Consider the following 27883-nt stretch of genomic DNA (forward strand, 5'->3'; position numbering starts at 1 on the left):
ATTGAAGACTGATTATGTATTTAAATTAATGATTCTTTAAATTCATCTTTTAAATTGATTCATGCTTCTCAGAAAATAAAATATGCTAATCCGTATATCCTTTTTCCACTGCGTAGGGCAACTATATCTAAAAACAAAAATACTATCATTTTACTTTCCTTTACTATATTCCTCCACAACTTGTGTTGTACTTTCATATTTTCTTTTCATTCTGCTAGTGAGATACATATCCATATATGTATGTATACATATATGTTTATATACACATAATATTTAGATTTTAGATATTTGCATTATGCAGGGCAATCCATAAAATGGATAGATGCTTAATTTTAATACCATTAGATACAATTTTCATAATTTTATACTTTAATTATTTTTGGAAGCACAAACCAGAAAGGGTAAAGCAAACTTGAAATGGAAAAAGATGACCAAGCTGGCATTTTGCATTTCAGACTTTATATTTGGACTACTCAGTGGGACAGATTATAATAACAAACTTTTGCTTTTGCAGGGAGGTCAATCTTTGCTTCTGCATTGCCTCATCTCTTTTAATCCCATCCAGTTTATTTTTCATCTCAGAAACTATATTTTTCATCTCTAGGAACTCAATTTGGGTTATTTTTATATCCTCTGTATGTCTATTTAAGATGTTGACGCTTTCCTTTAAACTTTTTGAACCTATGAAAATTAGTTATAATAACTGTTTGAATGTCTTTGTTTACTGATTGTACCATTTTTCAGTCTGTTTTCATTAATTAATTTTTCTCCTTGTTATGGGTTATATTTTCCTTCGTCTTTGCATCCCTAGTAATTCTAGATTGCATGTCAGATATTGTGAATTTTACTTTACTGGTTGCAGGGCGTATTTGTATTTTTGTAAATATTTGTAACTTTGCTCAAAGAGGTAGTTAAGAAATAGTTTGATCATTTTGAGGCTTCCTTGTAAGCCTTATTAGGCTGCAAGTGAAACAATTTAGTCTAGGGCTAATTTGGTCCCACTACTAAGCCTATACCCGTTGAATACTCTGTGTACTGAATACTCTAGTTGATGCTGCATGTATTAAATTATATCAAAACATATTTGTATAATCTTAAAGCAATAAATGCAACACATAAAAATATTAAAAAATTTAAAAATTAACTTTTATTAAATAAAACAAAAATGCTTTCTTCTAGTAATTGTAGTATTTTAACATATTTAAATACTGTATCCCTATGAAATTCATTTTGTTAATAAATATGAAAAGAGAATCCACCTTTATTTTTCACAGGTGACCAGGGACTTGTTCAAACACCAACATTTAACTGTATTACACAAAACATTATGCCACTGGTTTTTATGGGTTATCATTATAATTAACAGCTTTATACAACCGTTGTCTTGTGCTGTTTGTTGTTCAATGTCTAAAAGTATTGTTTAATATATATATTTTTTTACTTTTAGCAGTTTAAGCCAGGAGAGTAAATCCAGTTCCTATTACTCCATCCTGTCCAGAAGCACAGGTCTTAAGTGAAATTTAATACCAAAGGAACAGTTCCAAATTTTACAACGGATCTATCACTGGTTGTTAGCATATCTTCACACACCCAAGACACCAAGATACCTTCTACTCACTGTTAAAGCTTTATGATGAGCAAAACTTCCACCACTGTGCTTCCTTAGCATGTGAGTATATTTTTAACTTACTGGTTATATATATTCTCTAATTATCCATTATTTTGTCCTTCTTTTTGATTAGATATTGATATCCACATTTTTTTTTCTAATAGCTCACAGAAATTTCTCTCATTAACAACACCAATAGAAATAACAATAAAAATCGCCTTGGGGGACCAAATTTATATCACATTATCAAGTTTTTATTTTGCTCCCATAAAACTTCTGCAAAATACAACCACTGTCTATCATCAGTATCATTAGAACAAAACCAAGTCATTCTAATCTCAAAAGCACAATATTTTATTTAACTTAATAAATTTCACATTATAAAAATTTTCTCATAGCATCATCCTTAATTCCTCAGTATTCACTAATATTGGGGGATTTTTCTTTCAGTTATTTGAGACTAAGGATGATTTTATTCATCTCTACAACCTGGTATATATATGTACAATGTTTGTCAAAAGGTGGATATTCAAAAAAATTCTTGACTAAATTATGGTAATTCATGTGATCAGTTCTGCAGTTCTTAAAACTTTAAATTACTTGTTAATTCTAAGAGAAAGTCAGATAATTTTTAGAAGGATTTCCAAACCATGCTAAAGTGTCAGCCTTCATTTCCTTGTGTGAGGGAAACAGGAGAGAAATAGATGGTTTTAAAGTTCTCCAAGCTTCTGTGTCCTTTATACATCCACAATTTTAATCCTTATCATTTTCAAGATTTGCTAAATTATTTGAGGTGATCCATTCTCTTATTAAAGTTACATATTTTATGTCACATACTGAGCATATTAACAAATAACTTACTGATAAATGACAATGCCCATAACATCAGGTTAATCTGATTTCCATGAAATGAGCTATAACTTCAAGAATATTAATTCATCTAATAAGGGTGATGATTTACATAATGTTGCCTAAAATATTTCTCTTGATTATTTAAGAGAGTTTTCCTAGGGGAAAATAGCTGGGAAGTCTATAGAAAAAAAAATAATAACAACCATGATTAATTTAATTCCAGTCTAAAGGACTCCGTATATAATGTATTTGAGAAAACCAAGTCACTATTATAGATTCCGATAAATGGTTGTATATCTGAGATATTTTTAATGTAACCCAAATTATAAGAAATAGTTTTTTGGTATAGAAGCAACCACTCTTTTACCTAAAGGAAAATATAAAATCTGAGTTCATTGAAAATTTGCCTCATTGCCCTCTGTTAGTTTGTGCCTGCCCCATCCTTAGGGGCCCAGTTAAGCACTATTCTATCATCCATATTTCAGAAGAGAATGTCTGTGTTCTATGTTGATAGTCAGTCTAAACAAATATTTATACAGTTGAGATCAGAGATATAAAATGTCAGTTCCAAATCCACCCATGATGGCACATATACCAGACAGATGACAAAGGTTATAAAGGCCTGTGAAATACTTGAATCATATTTTGCAACCCTTGAAAGAATTCAAGTTGGAGATTAGCAGAAACCAGGCTCAGTTCTGTCCATAATCCCCTTTATCTGTCTTCTAGCCAACAATATGAAAACCTGAAGCCAAGCTGCCAAATAGAGTGTGAAGGGCCTTCTACTGCATTTAAGAAAAAACTGAGACTTGCTATAGGTAGAAATTATCTTTTCTATTACTATTATTGTTGATGTTGTTGTTATTCATAGAAATAATGAAAAAAGACCCCTAAATAACATTATTCTGCTGGATTCTTTACTATATGCAACACAATAAATTAACTCGCTTCATATTACACTGGGCATATAACATGAAAACATGTGCAGAGAACAGAAATCAGTATCTGTACAGACAAATGCCCCTGTGATAGAGAAATCTATTATTTTAAGTCCAGACAATTAGATCTATTAAGGTGTAAGAGTGTTTCAGTACAGTCCTGCTAAAAGTAAACCTTAAAAGTAAATCGAAAAAAAAAAGGAAAACTGATGCCAGTTAGATACAAAATATAAGATTATGCTATGTATATGGGACAGGATAGAACTCTGAATGCACTCACATGTAGGGAAAGCAATATTAGTGACAAATCAACTAATGTCCTTATTGAGCATAGACGTTCCAAGAAGGGTGAAGAGTACTGTATATTAGATGTAAGACTCATAATATTCAAGTTAGTTGTAAAAGAAACAAGGTAAATGCTTTCGGTCAATAGGATAGGCTGAACTGATATTGAGAATCCTTTCTTGCAATCTGAACACACAGTTTGTTATACTTGTGTTTTCTTTTATATGTTGCTTTTACATGTAGCAACACATAAAAAGAAAATGAACAAGCTTACAAAAAATGGGGGGGGTATCCCCAGTCTCAGGATTTAAGGAGAAAAAACAAATTCAACATTAGAATAGTGAGGAGGAGTTGAAACCAAGAAATTCAAGGGGGCCCTGGAAATAATAAGCCTTGTTTTTGAGGGCTGGCTTTAAATATCTGTTGTCTTATCAGAAAACAGGTAGATGCTGTTGTCTTATCAGAAAACAGGTAGATGCTGGAAAACAATAGAATAATATCTTCAAAGTACTGAGCACATATAGCTGTCCAAATTAAAATTCTACACCTCATTTTAAAAAACTACTCAAGAACAAGAAGTAAAGAAATTTTCATTCATAGACAAAGAGGAATTACCACCCACAAACTGTAACAACAACAACAACAAAATGACTAAAGCAGTAGCAGCAGCTATTGGAATTGTCTGAAGGCATTAAAAAATATTCTGATGCCTGAAGCCAATACTTGGAGATTTTTTTTTTTTTTAACCAGTGATCTAGGCGGTGTTTCAATAATGGGAGCTTTAAAAAGTTCTCACATAATACTCATGTGTTTTAGGCAAGATTGGAGACCATTGTACAAAGAATGTTCTTCAGTAAGAAAGAAAATAAGCATAAAAAGAAGTAGGAAGGTGCACTGAACAGTGACCAGCAAAGAAATTTGTAATGTTGGAATGAATCTGAATAACGGTTGAGTGTAAAAAATAATAGCCAACTAAAACACTAGATAATATACTGAAATACTGGAGATCAGATTTAAAATTTGAGGGGTCCATGAACCGCTTAGGAGGAAGATGAGATAATTAGTTTTAGACTTTTTCAAGTTAGAAATATATGTCAAATTTTTCAGAAAACACTAAAAATGAAGACTTCATATATGATTCATAAAAAGGTAGACCATAAAAAGAGAATGAAAAATGTGTTTAAACGAAGTTAGTACCGGGAGGGATGAAACATGGAAAAATAAAGGAGAAATAGATCAATAATCACAATACATTTGATCACAGAGACAATAAAAATAAATTTAAAAATTCCAGTTTATGCTGCTTACAAAAGACATATATAAACTATTTTTAAGATGCAATGCAATACTTCACTCGAAATAATTAATTATATACATGATAAATGATTTTTAAGATTACATATTTGGCATGATGACATGTCTACAAATTTTTAAAACTCAAAGCAATCATGTGTTTTTCATGGATTCATTTGCATATAGTAAAAAGTTCAAGCATGGATTCAAAGTATTTATATTCAATTCATGATACCAGTTATCTAAGAAGAGGAAAAATGGGACTGAAATGAGAATAGAGAGGAGAGAAAAGAAATGTGTGTGTATCTGTGTGTTTGTGTGTGTGTGTGAACACACGTACAACAAATGTGTGCTTCTTTCACAGCATGATTCACTGTATTCCATCACAATATTAATAAGATTTCACACAATATGGGCATCTCTGCAGAAATTAAAATTGTCCCATGCTTATTATGTGTATTGGGCAATGAGCTCACCTTACTATTTCCATCCATTCTTCAATTAAAATCTAGAAATGTGAATGGGCTGTTAGAATTTAGTTAGTGAGCCAATTATCTTTACAGAACATGCTAGTTATGCACAGCTTTTCCTTGGCTTAACTATGTTTTAAAATAGCAGGCATTCATTTTACGTCTTTAATTGATGGCTATCACACACAATTAGTTTGAAATTTCTTATCAATATGCGTGAAATATACTTGGCTGATTCATTGGAGTAATCTTTTTTGAACTTACCCAAAAGTATGTGTTTAGCCTTCCTAAACACAGTGGCACATTTCCAAGTACAAAGTAGTTGCATTAGAATTATTCCTAATATGAAGACATTCAATATTTGTGGCAACAAATTTTCTCTTGAAAACTTAGCTTCCACATGGAAGAAAAATAAGGGTAGAAATGTATTTAAAGGCAAATTTGAAGATGAGAAATCAAAATTCACATTCCATAGTGAAAGAAAAAGGGTTAGTAATTTCAGAGAGAAAGGCAAATACAATGCAAAAATTATTGGAACATGTTTTGCTCAATTACAAACAAACTTACATGGTAAGTTGTAGCTTCCATTATTGCACCAATTTGTAGCATATTTTAATATTTTCATTTTGAAAGGAAAATTTTAAAAAGTCATCTATTGTTTTTTTAGAAAGTATCTAGAGTGGTTGAAGTGAAATAACTTTCAGAAAATGTGTTAAAATGGGGCTACAAAAGACTTAGGAGGACATAAGCTTGGTTCTTATTATGGACAGTTTGCAGATCAGCCATGGGGATACACATTATTTCCAATTTAAAATGAATGATGATTCTATACACATATATATGCATCTTATCATATTGATTATAAACCAAGTAAAATCTCATGAAATCTAAGTATGTTTGAAAAACTTAAACCTATTTTTATGTTTTTCCAAACACTAGAAAATGAAAGCAATTTCTGTTGTTTGTCATTTTCTTTTGGACTCTCTTGGCTTCCTGAAAATGATTATGTCAAGATATTGGAGAAATATTCATAGGAAGCAACAGAGGCCATGAGAATAGAGACCTACAGTGCTTCCTCATTAGAAAAAATAAAATAAAAATTCCTGTCTATCCATTTCAAATTACACTCAGGGATGCTTATAATATAGAATATGAAAGTTGAATACATACTAGTTGTCAAGTAGTCAGCCCCGTTGATTATTCATGCATTCCCTCCTAAGTAGGTTGTTCTTAGAATTCAGAGGGGTCCTTTAATCACACCCCCCATTTTGACCACTCACATCTCCAGATTTTCCTACTTCACGGCATATTGGTGTTTAACTTATTAAACAAATATTTGTTGAACAATTACTATGCATGCTAAGCAAAGGGGATCAAAGATGAATGAATATTCATTTGTCTTTAAGGAGACACAGTCTACTGGAGAGAGGCAGAACTGTGAACAGATGACTGCATAAAGAGGCAAAGTCAAGTCTTATTTATTCAGAGGAAGAAGTCCCCGTGATCAAGCAACAAGTAAAATCATTTCAGTGTGCAAGACGTGGATTTGTGATTGAAAATGCACAAGCATATTTATTATCCATCATAGATGATCACCTATTATAATCAGGGAGATTTCTTAATGGCACAGCATCTAGAGGAGGACGTCATGCATGAACCTGTCATATTCAGAAAGTAAGGAAGTGGCACAGTGGGAACAATTCAGGAAAGTAAATAAAGATGACAGTAGGTTTTAAATCTACTTTACCTGTTCTGACTATTATTAATCTATTTGGGCAAGTGGTAGTTTTCATTGATGTTAGCATTTTTTCATCCACGACTTGAAATCAGACATTAAATATTAATATTATAAAAATATTACAAATGGAATTCATTCACAAATTTATAAAAATAGATCAGCACCAGAGACCTATTTATTGGAAACAAAGTAGGTAGAACAATGAAACTCATTTATAGTTCCTCCTCAACCAAAGTGGACAGAAGTTTTATATGTAGAGGTCAATCCTGGGCCAGAGGCTATTTAATATTTTCATCAAGTCTAGGATGATAGAAAAGCATGTGGATTTAGTCATTTACAGTTCTCTTTAGTTGATAAGACTGATTAATACTTTGTCAAGATCAAAATTCAACATGACCGTAATATGACCTTGACAAATTGGAGAAGTGGTTTAAAACAATGCAATTTAATAAGTCTAAGGGTCAGGTATGGGCTTTAGAGGGATTGGGAAGGAAATGGAAATTATAATAATGTAGGTGATACCATGCCAGTGAGAATGCATTTGTGTGTGTAATATAATATGTAACAAATAATATTGAGTATGACTTGAGTCAAGAATATAGCAATAGCTTTTATTTTTTTTCTCTCTCTCACCATGGCATAGTGCTTACTCACTCACAAATATTTCTAATACATTTCATCAAAATTTCATCATTAAATCCTGTATCCCTGCTGATAAAAGTAATTCTAAGATATATAAATGAAGAGAAGGGTATAAAGGTACAAATAAGTGGGTGAATATTAATGAAGTTACTTTGTATTGTGCTTTACAAATACGATTTATGCATTTATCTTGTTACTAACACATTCATTCATTCATTCATTCAGCAATCATTACATATTTATAGAACTTCTACTAGGTCCCAGGCACTGCATTAGGTGCTGGTAATACAAGGTGTGGAAAAGCAAGCATTGTCCATATTTCTTAGAGCCTGCAGTCTAAAGAAGAATTACTAATTGTAGTAAATATAGACAGGGTACTGTGAGCCATGGAACAGGGAGCCTTTCTCACCTGGAAGGATGAGGAAAGGCACCCCTTGTGAAATGTCTTCTTAACTGAAGTATGACGTAGGTAGCCTAAGGGGACAAGGGAGTAAAGGAGTAAGTATTTCTTGCAAAGGGGAAAGCAAGTGTTAAGAATTTGAGCTTCAAAAAAGGAATGCTTCACGTTGATATTACAGTCTCAACAAATACAGTTAAATTTCTGGTTGTTAATACATTGCATAAAAGTGGAGGAGTGGATTTCTGCCAAAATTAGGGCATATAGTTAGGATTAGAAATGTGCTCTGTGATATCAGTGACTTTAACATTGCAGTGAGACTGGGAGAAAAAAACGTACAAAGAGGCTATCCTCTGGACCCAATGGCACTGATGTACATCAAGGCTTTTGCTGAAGTAGAAAACCTGCTATTGATATTGAGATGCTCTTGAATGAAACAATGACTTCAAATAAGAGTTCCAAACTGAAACTCAGAAAGACCACCAATCTGACATGACTTAAATTTGAACTGCTTCTCAGATAGGCAATTTATACTTTGGGGTAAATGGAAACTGGGCTTGGTTTCACTCATGATATCAATGACATTTTGCTATTAAATTTGGTTTAATACTTTGATTTTACAAATCCCTAACTTCAGAAACTCTCTAAGGGAAAGTAAGGGGAAAAGGATAGGACTAACTTGTTTAGTTACATTACCTTGAATTTTACATTTAAATTGAGCTGCGCTATCTCCACCAATGCTTGACTAGAAGCCTGCACAGTGAGTAGTTGTAATGGAGGAGATTGGCTGATTTTAATGGCCACATCTGATGGATCTCAAAGAAATTCAGGTAAAACAACTCTCTGCATAGTTCATAGTCAATTATTTATACTTACAGAAAAATGCCAAAGCCTAGAAAACTTTAAATGGTGGATAATCGGCAACATTCACATTTTTCCTTGAGGTTTTCAGGATCGTACAAACACATTTAGGCTTTGAAAGACACGTTTTGGAACTTTACTGGAGGTATTCTAAGAAATACCTTCATGTTAAAAGAATCTCCAAATATTTTAGGAATAACTAGTATCTCTCCATAAATAATTCATGCCTTAATTAATTATTATCATTGTTAGAAATTAATACTGAAGTATTTCAGAAAAAGATGACATATTAAGAATGTGACACTGCTTCCATGTCATATAAGAGCATGAGGATATCTCTATTATGAAACTTACTGCATTTTGCTACAACATTTTTGTCTATCTTCTCTTCCAGATTACAAGCTTCTTAAAAAATAGACTGTGCACAGATCTAACTTTCTGGCCTACATTTGCAGCACTGGAGACTACTATTGAAATATTAATTCAAAGGATATTTTAGAAAACATTATAGACAGAACTCTACCATAAAAGAGCATATATAAATATAGCATATTTTCTGATGTTATTGAATCATCTTAAATATTGGTTAATGCAAATTTCAATCTCTAAGGCACTTCTACAACATACCTGAAAAATGATCGTCATCTTGTACTTGAATGTCCTCACTGAGAAAGAAATTGCCAACTCAAAATAAGTTTGTTTCATTTTTAGGAAGCTCGAATTGTTAGAAAACTCACTCTTAAAATAAGTTAAAATCTCTCTTCCTCAACTTCTATGCATTTTCTTGGTTTTTAAATTAGGGGCAACTTGATCTTTTTTTGATTTGACAGCTCTAACCATAGCTAAAGCTGGCATTCAGGTCCTTTGCCCACTTACCTACTCTTCATAATTATTTTATTAAAAGAAATATATTGTGGTATAATATAAAAAATATACTATCTTGAATGTACGCTTTAATGAATTTTGACAAATGTAAATATTTTGTAACTCTGTTTCCATCAAGGTAGACAATTTTCCTATTACCCCCCTTTGCAGTTTTCCCTTTCCTCTTTGCAGTCACTCTCTACTCCATATTTGATACAGGCAACTGCTGATATGTTTTCTGTCGCCATAGATTCATTTTTCCTTTTCTAGAAAGTCATATAAACAGAAACATAAAGTACATACTCTTGTGTGTCTAGCTTTTTTCTCAGCATAGTGTTTCTGAGATTCATCCTTGTTGCATTCCTCATAATTCTATCCTCCTACTGCTGTATGATATGACATTGTATGGATATACCACAACTGGTTCACCCATATAAATCTTGTTGGAGATTTTCTGATGATGGCCATTCTGACCGGTGTGAGGTGATACCTCAATGTAGTTCTGATTTGCATTTCTCTAATGATTAGTGATGTTGAGCATCCTTTCATGTGTTTGCTGGCAATCTGTATATCTTCTTTGGAGAAATGTCCATTTAGGTCTTTTGCCCATTTTTAGATTGGGTTGTTTGTTTCTTTGATATTGAGCTGCATGAGCTGCTTCTAAATTTGGGAGATAAATCCTTTGTCAGTTGCTTCATTTGCAAATATTTTCTCCCATTCTGAGGGTTGTCTTTTCGTCTTGTTTATGGTTTCCTTTGCTGTGCAAAAGCTTTTAAGTTTCATTAGGTCGCATTTGTTTATTTTTGTTTTTATTTCTCTAGGAGGTGGGTCCAAAAGGATCTTGCTGTGATTTATGTCATAGAGTGTTCTGCATATGTTTTCCTCTAGGAGTTTGATAGTGTCTGGCTTTACATTTAGGACTTTAATCCATTTTGAGCTTATTTTTGTGTACGGTGTCAGGGAGTGTTCTAATTTCATACTTTTACATGTACCTGTCCAGTTTTCCCAGCACCACTTATTGAAGAGGCTGTCTTTTCTCCACTGTATATTCTTGCCTCCTTTATCAAAGATAAGGTGACCATATGTGTGTGGGGTTATCTCTGGGCTTTCTATCCTGTTCCATTGATCTATATTTCTGTTTTTGTGCCAGTACCATATAAATGCTGGAGAGGGTGTGAAGAAAAGGGAACCCTATTGCACTGTTGGTGGGGATGTAAACTGATACAGCCACCATGGAGAACTGTATGGAGGTTCCTTGAAAAACTAAAAATAGAACTACCATACGACCCCGCAATCCCAGTACTGGGCCTATACCCTGAGAAAACCATAATTCAAAAAGAGTCATGTACCAAAATGTTCACTGCAGCTCTATTTACAATAGCCAGGACATGGAAGCAACGTAAGTGTCCATCATCGGAAGAATGGATAAAGAAGATGTGGCACATATATACAATGGAATATTACTCAGCCATAAAAAGAAACAAAATTGATGTATTTGTAGTGAGGTGGATGGACCTAGAGTCTGTCATACAGAGTGAAGTAAGTCAGAAAGAGAAAAACAAATACCGTATGCTAACACATATATATGGAATCTAAGAAAAAAAAAAAGTCATGAAGAACCTAGAGGTAAGACGGGAATAAAGACACAGACCTACTAGAGAATGGACTTGAGGATATGGGGAGGGGGAAGGGTAAGCTGTGACAAAGTGAGAGAGTGACATGGACATATATACACTAGCAAACGTTAAATAGATAGCTAGTGGGAAGCAGCCACATAGCACAGGAAAATCAGCTCGGTGCCTTGTGACCACCTAGAGGGGTGGGATAGGGAGGGTGGGAGGGAGGGAGACGCAAGAGGGATGAGATATGGGAACATATGTATATGTATAACTGATTCACTTTGTTATAAAGCAGAAACTAACACACCACTGTAAAGCAATTATACTCCAATAAAGATGTTTAAAAAAAAATCTTGGATATTGTGGTCATATCCAGTTTTACCTATTATGAATAATGGTGTTACACATTTTTGTGAACAAATTTGTGTGACCTAAGACTTCATATCTCTTGGATAAGTATGAACTATTAGGTAATTGCTTGGTCATATGTAAATGTATATTTAACTTTAAAGCTTTCATGCTACAAGCCCATTAACAATGTATTCATGTTTCTCTAGGTCCACACCAAAACTTGATATTAACAGTTTTTTAAATTTTAGACATTATAGTGGTATGTAGTGGTATCTCATCATAATTGTAATTTGTACGTCTTTGATGGAGCAATCTCTAATATATATAAATAATATATAGTTAATATATATGTTGTATACAATATATGTAAATATTTTAATTAATTTTTTGGAGTATAGTTGATTTACAATGTTGTGTTAGTTTCTGCTGTACAGCAAAGTGAGTCTGTTATACATATATCCACTCTTTTTTAGTTTCTTTTCCCATATAGGTCATTACAGAGTACTGAATAGAGTTCCCTGTGCTATACAGTAGGTTCCTATTAGTTACCTATTTTATATGTAATAGTGTGTGTATATATATATAAAATGTAATTAGGCACTTAAAAATAAAAGGAAGACATGCAAATAGCCAATAGGCATATATTCATGGATACATATACTTTACATTTATATATATAAAACATATCCATAAATATATTTTTGCCATTTTCTCCCATTGGATTGTCTTTTTATTTTTGAAGTGTAAAATTTCTTTAGTCTGTATATGAGTTCTTTGCCAGATATTGATATTGCAAACATTTTCCAAGTTTGATCTTTCCTGTTGATTTTCTTAATTTTGATTTTTATTCAGCAGAAGTTTCCCTTTCCTCTGTGGCTGTCACTGCCTTGTCAGGGTTGGGTTCTGATCCCTAGTCGTTGGAGCAGAGGCCCTCGGGTCTGTTTCTTAGCTGTGTTTCTGATCTGCGGTGTGAGGTCGGGAGGACTGGAGCACCCCCACTGGGATAGAAGCCATTGAGTATTCCTCCTCTGGAGGTGTTCACCTGTGGGTATGCTCTGTTTTGTCTCCTTTCCGCCCATTGTGTAGGCTTACAAAGTACACTGCTGTTGGTACTGCTCTCAGTCCCACCTTAACCGTGGTTATGGCGGCAACTGGCCCTGGTGACTCAGGCATCATTTTCACCAGGCCACTGGCCCAGATCCACTGAGGTCAGGTCCCAGGACTGCAGTAATTATGTACCTGGACCCACTATGTGAGATACGGAGGCAGCTCAGACTCTGGCCTGGCCAAACCCCAGCATGTATGTGCCCACAAAACCCACAGCTGCTAAAGCCAGACCTGTCTCAGCTGCAGGAGCACTTGTCCATTGGGATGTTCCCAGGTGCTGAATTTAGGAAGCCATCAGAGGAAGTGTAATGCCATGATTTGCACAGCCATGAGGAGAGATTTCAGCTCTTCTTCCTTAGTTGCATGTTCCCTGGAACTCAGCTGTGGCTTCAGCCCCATCTCTGCATGTGGGCCACCCACTGGCGTCTGCTCCCAAGGCTGCTGGAGCACACGAGCTTGTCAGGCAGGAGGATGTAGAAGCAGCAATCAGGGCAGGCAGGCTGCCCAGGTGAGAGGGTGCTGGGTGGCTATGGGATGTACGAGCCTGTCAGGCAGGAGGGAGTCAAGGTGGCAAGCTGGGCAAATGGGCCACCCAAGCAGGAGAGTGCTGAGGTGATGATGGCTGGGGGCCCGTGAGCCACTCTGGCAGGAGCCCTTCCTAGTGCCTGTGGAGGCAGGGGCCAGTGCGTGAGGAGAGAGGCTGCAATGGGGGCCCCGCCCTTTGTGCATCACGCAGCAGTGGCACTTTGCTTCTCTGCTGGTCTGGGCTTCCTCCAGGAGCATTCCTTGTTGTGGAGCTCCTCACTCCTATCCCCTTGAGCTGTCTCCTCACAGCCAACATCATTCCCCTTCCTGGGTCTGCTCTTCAAACCCCACATTCCAACACTCAGCCCCCGTGTGCACCAGTGGTCCCCAGTGGCTGGGGCATGCAGAGCTGTGGCCAGACCACTTGTGTAGGCCTCACTCTCTCCTGCCTGCCACAGACTGGTTGCTGCACTGTTCTCTGAGCCACCAAATTTCTCCTTCTGCCCCAGCTTCTCTCCCCGCTGCTTCCCCAGATGCGGGGAACCTCTTCTCACCTTCAGCTCCGCTCCCCCGCCCAGGGTCACAGGTCACGTCCCACTTCATCTGCTCTTCCTTTTCCCTTCTTCTTTCTTTCGTCCTACCTGCTTACGTGGGGATCTTTCTTGTCCTTTTAGGTGCCTGAGGTCCTCTGCTAGTGTTTATCAGGTGCTCTGGGAGAATTGTTCCATTTGTAGATGTATTCTTGATGCATTTGTGGGGAGATATGAACTCCACATCTTCCTACTCCTCCGTCTTCTTGACTGACTAATCAGCAGTTTGAGTTTTAAAAGGCCACTTTTTCCCCTTTTTTAACCTTGGTTTCAGGTTCTACCTAATTTAGCTAATTAGGCTCAGTCTCAGGTCATTGTGGTCTGTATTTACATTTCTGATTTGTACCGATTTGCGAGACAAAGACAGTTGCTTTTAATTCCCCAAAGAACTGGCCTGTCACCTAAATAATATTAAAAGATTGATTTGCCCAACTACGTTTTCTTTAACTTGCTTTTCTGTATCAGTGAGAAGATTTCCAACTAGACTGAAATTTCAGAATTCTATAGTCTAGAGCTTTATGGTTTAATTGATCATACCTTCTAAACTTGCATAAGGCATTCAACAAAGACCCTCTTTCTGAGTGCACAGGTTAGACCCAGAGTAAAGTCTCCATTATTTATTTTTATTATCCCTTAAATATTAGCTGTCAGTTCTTACTTTATATTGTATAGGCTCAGGTAATCCCACTGGTTTCCTTTAGTATGTTTAATTAATATTTCCTTCATATGCCGTCTTATAATATCAGGCAGGGGAAGAATTCCCCAGTGAAACATGTCTATCCCACACAATATAATTAGGCAAAAGAGAGGTCATTATCTTACACAATGCCCATTTAAACATACCAATTTTTATAAAGACTCTGGGGTCCCCAGAGAGTGGTTGAACCAAGGGACTCAGGCACTTTTGTCAATCTTTTAACTTGATTAATTGGTCTAACTTTTGCCCCAAGTAATTGTTGGTCAGGTATCTCAGTGTAATTTTACGTGTATAAAATTTACATGTAATAAAATATACGTACTTTAAACTGGGGTAAATAGGGCAGACTTGTTTGGGTCTGGCCCTTTAATGTTGATGACAAGTAGGAGATCCCTTTGGCCCATCCAATCTTAGGTAGTATTGTATCCAATCTTTGATTGACCTCATTAATGTCTGTTTTATTTATCCCACTTTAAAATAACCATCTAAAGATTTCTTATTCATTTAGGAGAAGTCCCTTTAAAATTTCCACCTTGTTGGGAAAAAGTTTTTAGGCTTTTCCTTCAGTTTTTTTCCCTGTTACTTAACCTAATTAACAATAATTATTCTAATGTTTTTATTAGCATCTGTAAGACCCATTTAGGGGAAGCAGAGACCACAAATAAGGTTTCCCAAACCAATTTTTTGGGTTTGTTTGAAACTAAAGGAGTTTTTAGGTTAACCATTATATGACTAATTTCCAGCATTTCCGCCCCCCCATAGGAGCCAATGAAACAGCTGTTTATAATGAGAGCTCTCTAAAAATTTACCAATTTAGAAGTTTCTCCAATTTGAAGGATCCATCATCTGGCCATAAATGAGGTATACCTGAATAGTGACTCAAACCAATAAGACGCAAGAGGCTTCCCCACAAAAGAGTGTAAAGGATGCTGTCTAAATAAGATGCAGAAAGTTTACTCCCAAAAGTAGTTTAAGAAAGTAATGGTCTTTGTTGTACAGGCTGACACAATGAAGGTTAAGATGGCAAAAAGCCCCTGAGAGTCGTACAGTCAGACAAAAGACTGCTCAGAATCCCAGTCTATTTGACTGGCTGCCAAATGTACACCATATAAGTACTTTTGGATGGTAGTGACCAAGTTCTCAAAACACACACACACACACACACACACACACACACACACAGAAGAATATCAGAACACTTACATTTCAAAGACACAGGAAGAGAAATGCAAGTTTCCCCTAGAAAGCCTTTTGTTTTTTTGAAGTCAGAATTCTGAAAAGATGTTTTTATCGAGCCAGCTTTTTCTAACTTAACTGCATATGCAATAAAAGAGTCCTATCTTAGTCGTTTTTAGGGCAAGATTTTCTTTAAGTCCCAAGTAAGTAAGCACTTGTAAATGTAAATTTTGTATGGACATAAACCTGGCCAGGATATCCGTTGGAGGCTGGAAATCTGTTGTTCCCTTTTCTTTTGTATTGAAAGCTAAGTTCCCCATTCTGAGTTCAATTTGTGAAGATCACTTTTATTTTGACAAACTCTATTAAAGTAGCCAATTCAAGGAAGACAGGTTAGTCTTCCACCTAATTACCCAGTCCAACTTTTACTCAGTGTCTTTCACCTGAGCAAAGTCTCCCCAGTCTTTCAGCTGAGGATAAACCACAGTGTCTACACTGAGCAAGATCTTCCCAGTGTCTTTTAAGTGAGGCTAACCCACTTGAGCAAAAGTCTTCCCAGTGTTTTTCTACTGAGGATAAGCTCTCAGTGTTTAAACTGAGTAAAAATCTTCCCAGTGTCTTTCACTGAGGATGACCCAAGTACTTCTTCTTGAAACCAAGTTTCAAGGATAACCTACTACTCAAGAGAAGAGTTGAACACCACTGAATAAAACTTAGGATCATCAACCAAAACTGGAGATCCAAGAACCAGGAGATACTCACCCAAATTCGTCTGGACTCTCTGAGAAAGCGGACAGGCCCAAGAAGCCTCTGCTGGTGCCAGGACTCTGGATCCTCATAGAGTTCAGGCAAAGAAGAAAAGTCTGCTCTGGGCCCCTTCATTGGTTGCCAAGACTGCTGACTGAAAACTATGCACAACCCAAAAGGAGAATTATGTTTTATTTGGCAGATTTTCTGAGGACTTAAGCCCAGAACACAGCCTGTCAGATCACTCTGAGGAAGTGCTCAGAAGACCTAAGGGAGGAGTCAACCAAAACCAGGTAGTCAGAACATCAAAAGGTTACTATTAAAGAAAACTAGACATCTCAAGTTAAGGACTTTAGCACTTTTCTATGTATGAGAAGATGAAAGAATCTGGGCTCCGTGAAGTCATTCCTTTGATATGCACCTTAACTCTAGAATCAGTACCCTGTTTTTCTCCATCCCGAATCCCCTCAAGGTGCACAGTTGAGGGTTCCTGCTTTGACGTCTGACTTGATGACTGCAACATCCTTTGTCTACTGATATGGCAGGGAACATTTTTCATCCACGGGTAAGAAATTGAGGAGAAAATTAACATAATTCAAGGTATAAAACCATTACAATATTAAAAATTCCCAAATGTCAAACAAACATAAGTACCCTTGACCTGTACAATGGAAGATGCCAAAGAAGGGAAAAAAAGAAACAATAAAGAAAATGTAGAAAATAAAGCATAAAATAAGATGGCAGAAATCAATAACAGTAGAACAATAATGAAAGAAATCAAGGTAAATGTTATCATAAGATTTTTAAATTTCCAAAAAAAACCCCCACCAAACAAAACATATTGAAAATAAAGTAATAGAGAAAATTTAGGGAGCAAATATGAATGCAAAGAAGACCTGTTAGGTAGTTAGACATTAGCAGCAAGGAGGTGACGGTGGTGAAAAAGACAAGAAGAAGAAATTGAGTCACACGCAGCCGTCTGGGGACTCTCCCTTGACTCCACCCAGAACGGGAGAGACTGTGGTCTGGTGGTGGGCAGCTTATCCTGATAAAGAGAGGCACAGTAACACAAGGGGACTTCTCCAGGCTGTGCATGCCCAGACCAGACAGGCGTATACCCTATAGTAAATCCAAACTCATTATACCATAATTACAAGAAATTACATGTGGTTTTGCCCCTCCCCCCACCCAGTAGGCATTTCTTGGGGATTCAAGGATGAGAGCATGCGCAGCAGGAAACTTGTTACATAGCTCAGGACTGTCAGTCAAATAATGATCCTTGTCACTCACCCCCGCCTCTCTGCAAAATGCTCCTTAAAAGCGCTCGTAAGGGGCTTCCCTGGTGGCGCAGTGGTTGAGAATCTGCCTGCTAATGCAGGGGACACGGGTTCGAGCCCTGGTCTGGGAGGATCCCACATGCCGCGGAGCAACTAGGCCCGTGAGCCACGACTACTGAGCCTGCGCGTCTGGAGCCTGTGCTCCGCAACAAGAGGCCGCGATAGTGAGAGGCCCGCGCACCGCGATGAAGAGTGGCCCCCGCTTGCCACAACTAGAGAAAGCCCTCACACAGAAATGAAGACGCAACACAGCAAAAATAAATAAATTAATTAATAAAAACTCCTAACCCCAACATCTTCTTTAAAAAGAAAAAAAAAAGCGCTCGTAAGCCTTTATAGGAATGCTGCTTTCAATTTGCAGAAACAGTACACCCATCCCCCCGCCCCATCCCGAGAGTGTACCTTTGCTTCGATATACTTTGCTTTGGGCTTGCTTCACTTCGCTGAAATAGCCTGTTCTCAGAAACAGCCTGCTCTTGCTCTCTCCTTCTTTCTCTCCCTCTCTGAGAGTGTACCTATGCTTAAATCAACTTTGCTTTGTGCTTAAGCTTAACCTGGTAGTTTGCGATCCTTTGCTTACTATCATGGAACCAAGATAGCTGGTCCAGGCCTTCCACTGACCTCCTCGGTTGAAGCTATTTTGTTACAAAGCATGTCCACATGGTGACAGACCTCAGTCTAAATTTTGATAAAAGGTTGAATTAAGGTGAGAATATCATATGGGAGGAAAAGACTGTAGGAAAAATAGTAGATGTAGGAGATATGTTTGTGAAAGTGCACATTCATGGCAATATAGCCAAATAACCTCACATGCCCACGTTCCCACTAAAACTGTATAAAATTATGACCAACAAGCAGAGAATACACATTATTTTAAAGCCCTCATGGGGCATTAAGACATATTTACCATGTGAATCCTTCAGTGAATCTTGTGTTACTGCTAAGGGATGTCATAAGGGAATTTTGTGTAAGACTCAAAGCTCCCTTTCTATATGGTTCAGGCTGGACTTGAAGCTTCAGGGGCCTGGGAGGATGGGGCAGGAAAGGCAAGGCACACTCAGAAAAGAGAATACATCCATAACACACTAGGAATATCTGAAGAGGCTGCTCAAGACCTGGCTCAGCCCCAAGGGTTTGACCCCTAGTCCTACTCTTCACCCTACAGCCCTTTAGGGTCAGGACCTTGGCTCACCCTAACCCATTCCTAGCTTCCGGGTATAGAATGAGTGCACATGTCTGAATGTTAATGTTCTCTCAAAATTTACATGTTGAAATCCTACCTCTTAAAGATAGGAGGCGGGGCCGTGCAAAAGTGCTTATGAGCTTTCATGAATGGGATTAGTGCCTTATAAAAGAGACTCCAGAGATATCTCTAGCCTCCTCCCATCATATGAGGATACAGAGAGAAGGCTCCAGCTGTGAACCAGGAAGAGAGCTCTCACTACGAGGTGGCCATACTGGTGACTTGATCTTGGGCTTCCCAGCCTCCAGAACTGTGGTAATAAATGTCTGTTGTTTTTAATCTACCCAGTCTATGGTATATTGTTATAGCAGCCCTAATGGATTAAGACCACATATTTCAAAATTTATCTGGAGAGTGGGGACTGTCTTATCATTGCAAACTAAGAAGTTGGGTTGAGACAACATATGAAAGATTTTTTTTTTAAGTAGAAAATTATGGATTATTGGATTTGAAAGTACTAGATTGGTTAAGGAACATGAGTACGTGTGTGTGTGCGTGTTTGCAGTGTGTCCCAAAAGTTTTTGTGCAGTTTAAAGATTTACTAACTCCAGAATTATAAACACTACAAACTTACAAAAACATCATTTGAAGGTTTAACTGTTACCAGATGCAAGTCTGTGTGCCTGATGCACAGTGAGGCTAAATACTGAAACATCAGAGTTTGAAGCAGAGAAAGGTTTACACAGTGCCATGCAAGAAGACATGTAGCTCATGCCCAGGAAAAACCCCAAACTCCCTGAAGGCTTTCAGCAAAGCCTTTTTTTTTTTTTTTGCTGTACGCGGGCCTCTCACTGCTGTGGCCTCTCCCGTTGCGGAGCACAGGCTCCGGACACACAGGCTCCGCGGCCATGGCTCGCGGGCCCAGCCGCTCCGCGGCACGTGGGATCTTCCGGGACCGGGGCGCGAACCCGTGTCCCCTGCATCGGCAGGCGGACCCTCAACCACTGCGCCACCAGGGAAGCCCAAGCAAAGCCTTTTTAAAGGCAAGGTGAGGGAGGGGCATGACTAATTGTTGCAAATATCTTGGTGTTGGATCCTTTGTTCTAGGGGCTGGCCAGATGGGTCAGATCCTGGTCAGGTCATGTGTTCCTGTAAACGTCCAACAAAACAATTATTATTCTCTGTTGTGCAACTTTTTATCTCCATGAATGGGCTCTTAAAAGTCAGAGCCGGGGCTTCCCTGGTGGCGCAGTGGTTAAGAATCTGCCTGCCAATGCAGGGGACACGGGTTCGAGCCCTGGTCTGGGAAGATCCCACATGCCGCGGAGCAACTAAGCCCGTGCACCACAACTACTGAGCCTGCGCATCTGGAGCCTGTGCTCCGCAACAGGAGAGGCCGCGACAGTGAGAGGCCCGCGCACCACGATGAAGAGTGGCCCCCGCTCGCCGCAACTAGAGAAAGCCCTCGCACAGAAACGAAGACCCAACACAGCCATAAATAAATTAATAAATAAATAAATAATTTATTTAAAAAAAAAAAGTCAGAGCCTTAGAAATAGTCTATCCTGTATATTTCAGGCTCTAGGCAACATTGTTTTACAAAAAGTGCAGAGCCAGCCTGGATCACAGGGATGGACAGAGTTAGCTCAGGCAACAAAGCATAAAGATTAAAGTAAAAAAGATCTCATGTGGAGGCAGATTGGTTCTTCCCTATTACATAACTATTTATAATTCTTTCATACTTATGAATTTTGAAAAATAAATTATTTTAATTTTTGTGTGTAGTTCCCTCTGATAGAAAATGAGGCAAAACATACACTATTCAAAATTCACAAAACTAAATAAGTGTAAAAGAAATTCAAGTTCTATCCCTGGGTTTACACAAGACACATACATGATGCGGGAAAGTTGGAGCTGAGGACAAAGGAAATCCTGAGTAAAAATGTCTGTGAAACAGCCAGTCTTCCAGGGTCAGCTTAAGATGTTCAAGAGTTATCAAGTTGGTGGGCCTCAAGTAAAGGTCTCTAATGGATGAAGGAACCAGGTTCCAGATGGAATGAAGAGAAAATTGGCTAAGGTCTCTCTGACAGGATGAGAGTAGTTGGAAGGATCTGGAAGCCCCAGGAGGGTGCAGGTGTCTGTGGGTGTGGATGGGAAGGAGGGGCAGTGATTCAGCCTATTTCTCGTATTGCCCCTCCCCCACACTCAGGAGCCCTTTGTGACAAGGCCACAGCTCTGTGATGCAGGCCTGGGGTTCTGCCATCAAGTGAACTCCCAGTGCTCTGTTGCCTGAGGGCAGCAATGCGGTTCAGAAGATGGAGAATCTCTTTTCTTTGAAAGACATTGTTGCTATCTGGCTGAGATACAGCCCAACTTCCTGGGTGATTGATATCATCCTTGGGTTCCTGTGTGGACTGGGGCTCTTCCTAATGTTACTCCACTGCTTCCAGAGTAATCTATTCTTAGCACCACCTAGGAAACATAGAAACATCAGGAAGGTAAGAAACCTTTGGCTTAATCCCAGCAGAGATTCTCTCTTTTTTTCTTATTCTTATTTCCACTTTTCTAAACCACGTGGAGAGACTCCTGAGATGGGAACTCTCAGAAAAGTATAGAACATCATCCTTCTAGGGAAAAGCCAGGCCAGAGAGGGGTTAGAGTGGGCATGAGGATTTCTAGCCTAAGATCTTAGACCAGGAGTTCAGGTATGGTAGAGGGCTCCAGGGCAAGTCCCAAATGCAGTGACTAATGGTTAAGGACTGGATTACGAAGAGTTCAATCTCTGCAGGAAGGCTGACCCCTGAGCCCTGGTTCACCAGCCACCTTCCCACAGCGGGTGTCTCAAGTGAGACCTTCCTCTGTGTTGGGGCTGAGCCCCTGAGAGCCTGAGAGAAGAGGCTGGAGTGGAGGTCTGGCCTTGGGAAGCAGAATCCTATCTGACAAAGCTCACGTGGGCATTTAGGTCTGAGGATGTGTGTGTTTCTTGATCAGAGGAACAGTGACAGAAGAAATCTATGGTGATAAAAACTTAAAAAATCCTTCTTGGGCTTCCCTGGTGGTGCAGTGGTTGAGAGTCCCCCTGCCAATGCAGGGGACGCAGGTTTGTGCCCCGGTCCGGGATGATCCCACGTGCCACGGAGTGGCAGGGCCTGTGAGCCATGGCCGCTGGGCCTGTGCGTCCGGAGCCTGTGCTCCGCAACGGGAGAGGCCACAACAGTGAGAGGCCCGCATACACCCCCAAAAAAAAAAATTCTTTGCACTCTTCAAAGAAGAAAAACTGAAAATATTGTTATCCACTTTAAAAATAAGTAAAAGGGGAAAAAACCCCACAGAGTTTTAGTTAAATGTAGAAAGTCATGTTGTTCATGAACACAGCTTGCCTAGATAGAGGACAGTGAGAGTTGGGTGTTAGCCCCTCACTTTTTCTTCTCTCTCAGCATCAAGTAAAGCTGAAGGGGAGGAGCAGGAGTAGGAAGAAAAGTGGATCTTTGAAAGGTAAGCCTTTGCCATTCAGCCCTGCGCGACCCGAGAGTTAGCTTCCATCTCTCCTAATCCTGAGGGCCCAGCTTCACGGTCTCTGAGGATGCCAGGGGCAGAGCTTATTCCTCAGGAAACAGAGCCTGAGCCTAATTAACAGAGCCTAATGAACGTGGAAGCACTTTGCAAAGGACAAACCCTTTTCAAGTGAGACTTAGCATCACTGTCAGGGACATGTGGCCTTGGACACTGATACTTGGGCTCCAGAGTCTAATCCTCCAAAGATTTCCCTTAAAGGGCCATTGCACTCAGCCTCCTGAAAGGCTCTTAGGCCTCTGCCTTCACCACCATGACCCAGTCTCCTGATTTCCAGCTTTCAGAGATTGCCTGGAAGAACTGGAGGGGACTCACGACCTGGTTTCACTTCTGCAAAGGTAAAGAATCTTTCCCCTTCTCTCCTGGGTCGTCCTTCCTCCCCGAGCCTCTAATGTGACCCCAGCCCTGGAAGGGGGAGCCATGGGAGGGCGTGGCTAAAGCCCTAGGGTGAAGGAGAGCAGGGGCATTATGAAGTCAGTGTGGGGGCAGAGGAGGGTTCTTGGGCTGCAGGTGCCCACCCCTGCCTGTCCTGTCCAGCCATCCTGGCCCCATCTGCTCTCCTACAGCTGCCTGGGGAGGCTTCCTGGCAAGGGCAACTTTCATCAGCTCTCATGTCCAGACCCTCCTGATGAGACGTGCAAAGCCGTGCCTGCTGGAGCCTGTGGAAGATACTGCTTGAAGGGTTGGGAACCCTGCATGAACACCTCCTGTAGGGTTTCCTTCCTTGATCCAGACACTCGAGAGGTACTGGAAGCACATATTAAAAGGTTTTGGGTAAAGCACAGGTGGACCCGACCCCTCAAGGTCCTCAAGCCCATAAATCTCTTTAAGTCGAAAAAGTTCCAACCCTCCACCATTCTACAGTTTGCCACTTCCCCTTCAGCCACCTGTGTATCTGGGTCCCACTCAAAAGTCAAGTGTGCTGAGTTCCTGGAGAAACCTCCTCAGGCTCATTCAGGAGAGAAGGTGATAACAGAAGAGTCAGTTCCTACCGTGAAGAGGCCTCTCCTTGCCCCCTCAGCTGTGTGTAAGGAAATCCAGAGTGCCCTGGGAGCGATTCCATCTGCTGACTACCATGGACCCTCAAAGGCTTCTCTGACTGGACAGGAGGACAGGCCACCTTCTCAGTCCCTCACACTCAGCCTTGTGGGCAGAACCTGGAAGAGTGAGAGTGTGGAAGGGGTCAAGAGGGACAGCCTAGAGCCAGGTCCAAGTTCAGCAATGGTCAGGAATGAGCCAAGAGAGGAGAGTGGTGGTCAGGCCTCACGAGACCCCTGCCATAGGGTAGCAGTGATGGAGGTGAACTTAGGATCCCCATCTTTGAGAGGTGAAGAGGCCAGGGAGTCTGTGGAGGCCAAGGAGTCTCCTGCTCTTCAACCACAGTCTAGTGTTATCTTGGAAACCAAAGTGTTGACAAAATCCCAAACCACAAATGTACATATGAGGAGTTTAGAGGTGCCAGGGGCCAGTAGAAGTTTCCTACTACCTAGACTGTCTGTTTTCCAACATCCAGGTGAGCCATGCCTTAACATGGAGGTTGCTAGTGAGTTTAACTCCAAAGTAAAGGTACAGTCAGACAACCAGCTTCAGGACTTTCCCAAACACAGGTTCCTTGCTGCAGACAACTTGGCTTCTCAGGTGCCTCAGTGCCATCCCCAGAGAGTCCCCACCAGAGACAGGTTAGCTTCCCAGGAGCCAAGTGGCCTTATGGAAGCCCAAAGGAGCCACCTAGGGCAGCAGGAGCCCAAAACTTCAAAACTCCAAGACTCATGGAAGAGCCAGAGCAAGATGATTGCCCCTACTTACAAAAGAGAGGACTGTAGGAGGCATAAACCAGGAGAGCATGAAGAAAGGTTTAAAGAATTAGGGACCTCTCAAGCTGGAAGTATGAGCCGCCCTGCCCAGGTCAGGGGAATAACAGACTCTATTGGGAGCAGATGTCTCCAGCTCATGCCAGAGAAGAAACATAACCCTACAGAAAGCCTCTTCAGAAAAAGGATGAGGCTATTTTTAAAGTGGATTTTCCCCAAGAAAAAAGTCAATGGTCGAGATGCTCTGCCAAAAAAAAAAAAGCCCATATCAGCCACTGCCCAGAGTCACGGATCAGTCAAAAGCAGATCAATCTTGAAGAGTGAGACTGCTGAGGGTCAGGCACGCATGAGAGCTGTTGGACAGATCCCAGAAGAAAAAAGAGCAATTCACCATGGACTTCATGCCACAAAGTTAAATGAACACAAACTGGAATTCCAAGTCCCAGTATGTGGGTGCTTCTGCTACCATAGGCTTACCTCCTACCCAGAGCAAGGGAGAATGATGGGTTCTACAGCCTGTGGTCATAAAGCCACCTCCAAGGGCCAGAGTTGTTCTATCAGGGAAAGGGAAGTCAGACACCAACATAGTTTGAAAAGTGTAAGGTTCGACGATGAGCAGCTGGGCCTAAGGTGCCTCCCATCCTTGCCCCCCAAGAAGAGTTTGTTTCCAGTTAGTACCTGCCAGTATGGGCCAAAGATTCCAGGTGCCCCAGCCCGCCATCAACACTGTCCAAGGCATTGTCATCTTTGGGGAGGTGTCTTGCCTGGTCGACAGTAAAATCCTTCTTTAGTCTTCCCTTTAGTAGGAAAACATATCTCCAAGTAAAAATTCAGTCCATGTAGAGAAAATGATTTTCTCATTAGCACATCCAAGATATTTAATGTTCCCCAATACATATATATATATATATATATACATATTTTTTTTCTAATAAAAACATAGTGTAATGGCTGCTGTCTGTGCTGTGCACTTTGTCTTCTAGAAGGGAGGGGCATGGAGGGAGGTGGACAGTAGCATCACAAGCTTGCTCCTTGTCTCGTGTCCCTTCATTGCACCTTATGATACTGTCATTACACAAACCAAAATTACTCTAACAATGAGATGGGAAAAACCTATGAAACCCACACCCAAGGACCTGGTTCAACCAGTCTTTCTCCTTCTTCTATGCTACTTTGAACTTTATGCAACTGTAGTGGATAAGTTTACACGATAGGGCCGGACATTGCAATTCAGGCTCCAGGAAGTGTCAGAGCCAAGTGGATGGAAGTTTGGGGGGAATAGAGTATGGGCTCTGAGTTCAGAAACGGGAGAAATCTTGCCCCTGGATCTCTTGGTAGGGAATATCCAACATCTGCTCTTAAGAGTTCCTTCTCTCTCTGATGAAGGCTGGGATTGAGATATGCCCTATGAACCCCTTTTAGCTTAGGCATAATAAAATGTACAGCATCACCCTCCCCCACCTCTGTTTTTCCTAGACTTTAGAGCAGCAACAAGGATGGCATTTCCAGCTCTGTGTGTGTAGGTGGGGGGAGTATCAGGGAGGCTGCTGAGGGCTGTGTTGAGTGCAGTCCCATATAAATGAATGGCTATGTTCATGGGTCACCTACCTTCCACTCTATGTTAACCCCAGAGAAGGAGTTTTGGATGAATGGAATAGGGGTGTGACTGTGGGTAGTAACTATCTGATGGTCAAACACTGTGAATTTAGGGTGGGATGTAGGTGTAGAAAAATCCCTGGATCGAAGGAAGGAGGCAAAGTGGTACCAGATTCCCATAAATGTGCAGTTGTGAAAGAGCAGCCCCCTGACATACAACCACCATCTAAAGGCCTAAAGGGGAGGAAAAGTTAAGGGTCCAGTAGCTCATCATGGCCCCACCCCAGGGTCTCTACCCTATTCCAACTCTAAGATCACAGACCTAGAGAAACCACCTTTAGGTCAAAACAGAAGGTCAAACTTATAGAAGTAAAGCAAATCAGGGAAGGTTAATCTCTTAATACTATATTTAATAAGCTTACACATCATCACCTCTTGACTTTTAGGAAGGATAAGTTAACAATAGGTGTAAAAGCCAGGACTAGGGAACTTGGTATGTGACTCCTAGTCTGGTGACCTTCACATAAACACATGGCCCAAGGACTGCTCCAGGGGAGAGGTGGGGACTGGCCTGTGATTGTGTAGTAAGCCTTGCCTGTCTCCCAGTCCTTGATCACCCCAGAGCCTGGCAGGTGAAGAAGCAATCAGACAGGATTTGTGGTGGTGTGGAGGTGACCTGGCAAAGTGGATGGGGCAGGGTGCAATTCAGGGGTGTTCCACTGATCTGCTTCTGGCACAGCTTTTCTTGTCTCCTGACCCCCATCCATATGGAAAAGCAGGGAGACGAGGAAGAATTTCTCTAGAGTGATTTGGTGCTTCCTGCCATATGCAAGGCTCATGGTGGACACAGATCCAGGTGGTGTCTTTCTCATTGTGGAGATTTCTGTTCTAGCTGATGCCCCTGATCCAGATGACAACAGAAATGGACCCCATCCCCCATCCCTGTCAGGCCCCTCAACACGTGGAATTGCTGTGACCTGGGGTGGAGGGGGCAGAGTGAGCACAGGACTGCTCACACCCCTGGTTTCTCCCTGGAGCCAGGCCCTACCTCTGGGCCCCAATTCCCAAGGCAGCCTCCAGAATAGGCAGAGCAGTGAGAGTGCAGCCAGGACTTGTGGGAGGGGTCGGTACCCAGAGGAATGAGATGACAGGGCTGGGACCTGAGCCTGGCTGCTGCTGGGTGCTCTCAGGGACACCCAGAAGTGAGTTCTGGGAATATGGGGAAGCTGGACTTGGACCCCCCTGGCTCCTGCTGGGAGGGTGCCACAGACAGGTGATGCTGATGGAACAGCAAGAAAACAGAAAGAAGCAAGTCCCTTTGCCCTTCTCTTGCTGCTCCGTCTTCCATAAGGTACAGTAAGACAAGAAATTGAGAGACCAAAAGAAAAAAAGAAATGGAGAGACCCAGAGACAATACACAAAGACTTCACAGACACACCTCCCAAGAGAGACTTCTCACGCAAACACCTTTCTCAGAGATCACATACTGACACCTCACACAGGGACCTCATGTTGCTTCACAGACCCTCAGACAGAAACCTAGCCCAGATTTAACAGATTTCCCAGAGATACCTTCCAAAGGGACCGCATACAGAGACTTCACACAGAGATCTCACCCAGAG

General features: G+C 40.3%; 1 protein-coding gene and 1 long non-coding RNA gene across 5 annotated transcripts in view; one reads left to right on the plus strand and one right to left on the minus strand.

Moving 5' to 3' along the window:
* LOC308611362 overlaps positions 1 to 7786 on the plus strand; it is a 40684-nt gene extending 32898 nt beyond the window's left edge. For 2 of the 4 annotated variants that reach the window (XR_014014874.1, XR_014014876.1), the window contains 3 exons: positions 1448 to 1669; positions 3191 to 3279; positions 6854 to 7786. This is a non-coding gene — a long non-coding RNA (uncharacterized lncRNA). The remainder of the gene's footprint in view (positions 1 to 1447; positions 1670 to 3190; positions 3280 to 6853) is intronic. The other 2 variants (XR_014014877.1, XR_014014875.1) reach the window with 2 other exon arrangements.
* LOC308611351 (spermatogenesis-associated protein 31D4-like) overlaps positions 1 to 27883 on the minus strand; it is a gene marked incomplete at its 3' end in the record, with an annotated part of 243645 nt that overhangs the window by 102376 nt on the left and 113386 nt on the right.

The sequence above is a fragment of the Mesoplodon bidens genome (genome assembly GCF_964165515.1).
Source record: "Mesoplodon bidens genome assembly, contig: HAP1_SCAFFOLD_72, whole genome shotgun sequence".
Classification (NCBI taxonomy): Eukaryota; Metazoa; Chordata; class Mammalia; order Artiodactyla; family Ziphiidae; genus Mesoplodon; species Mesoplodon bidens.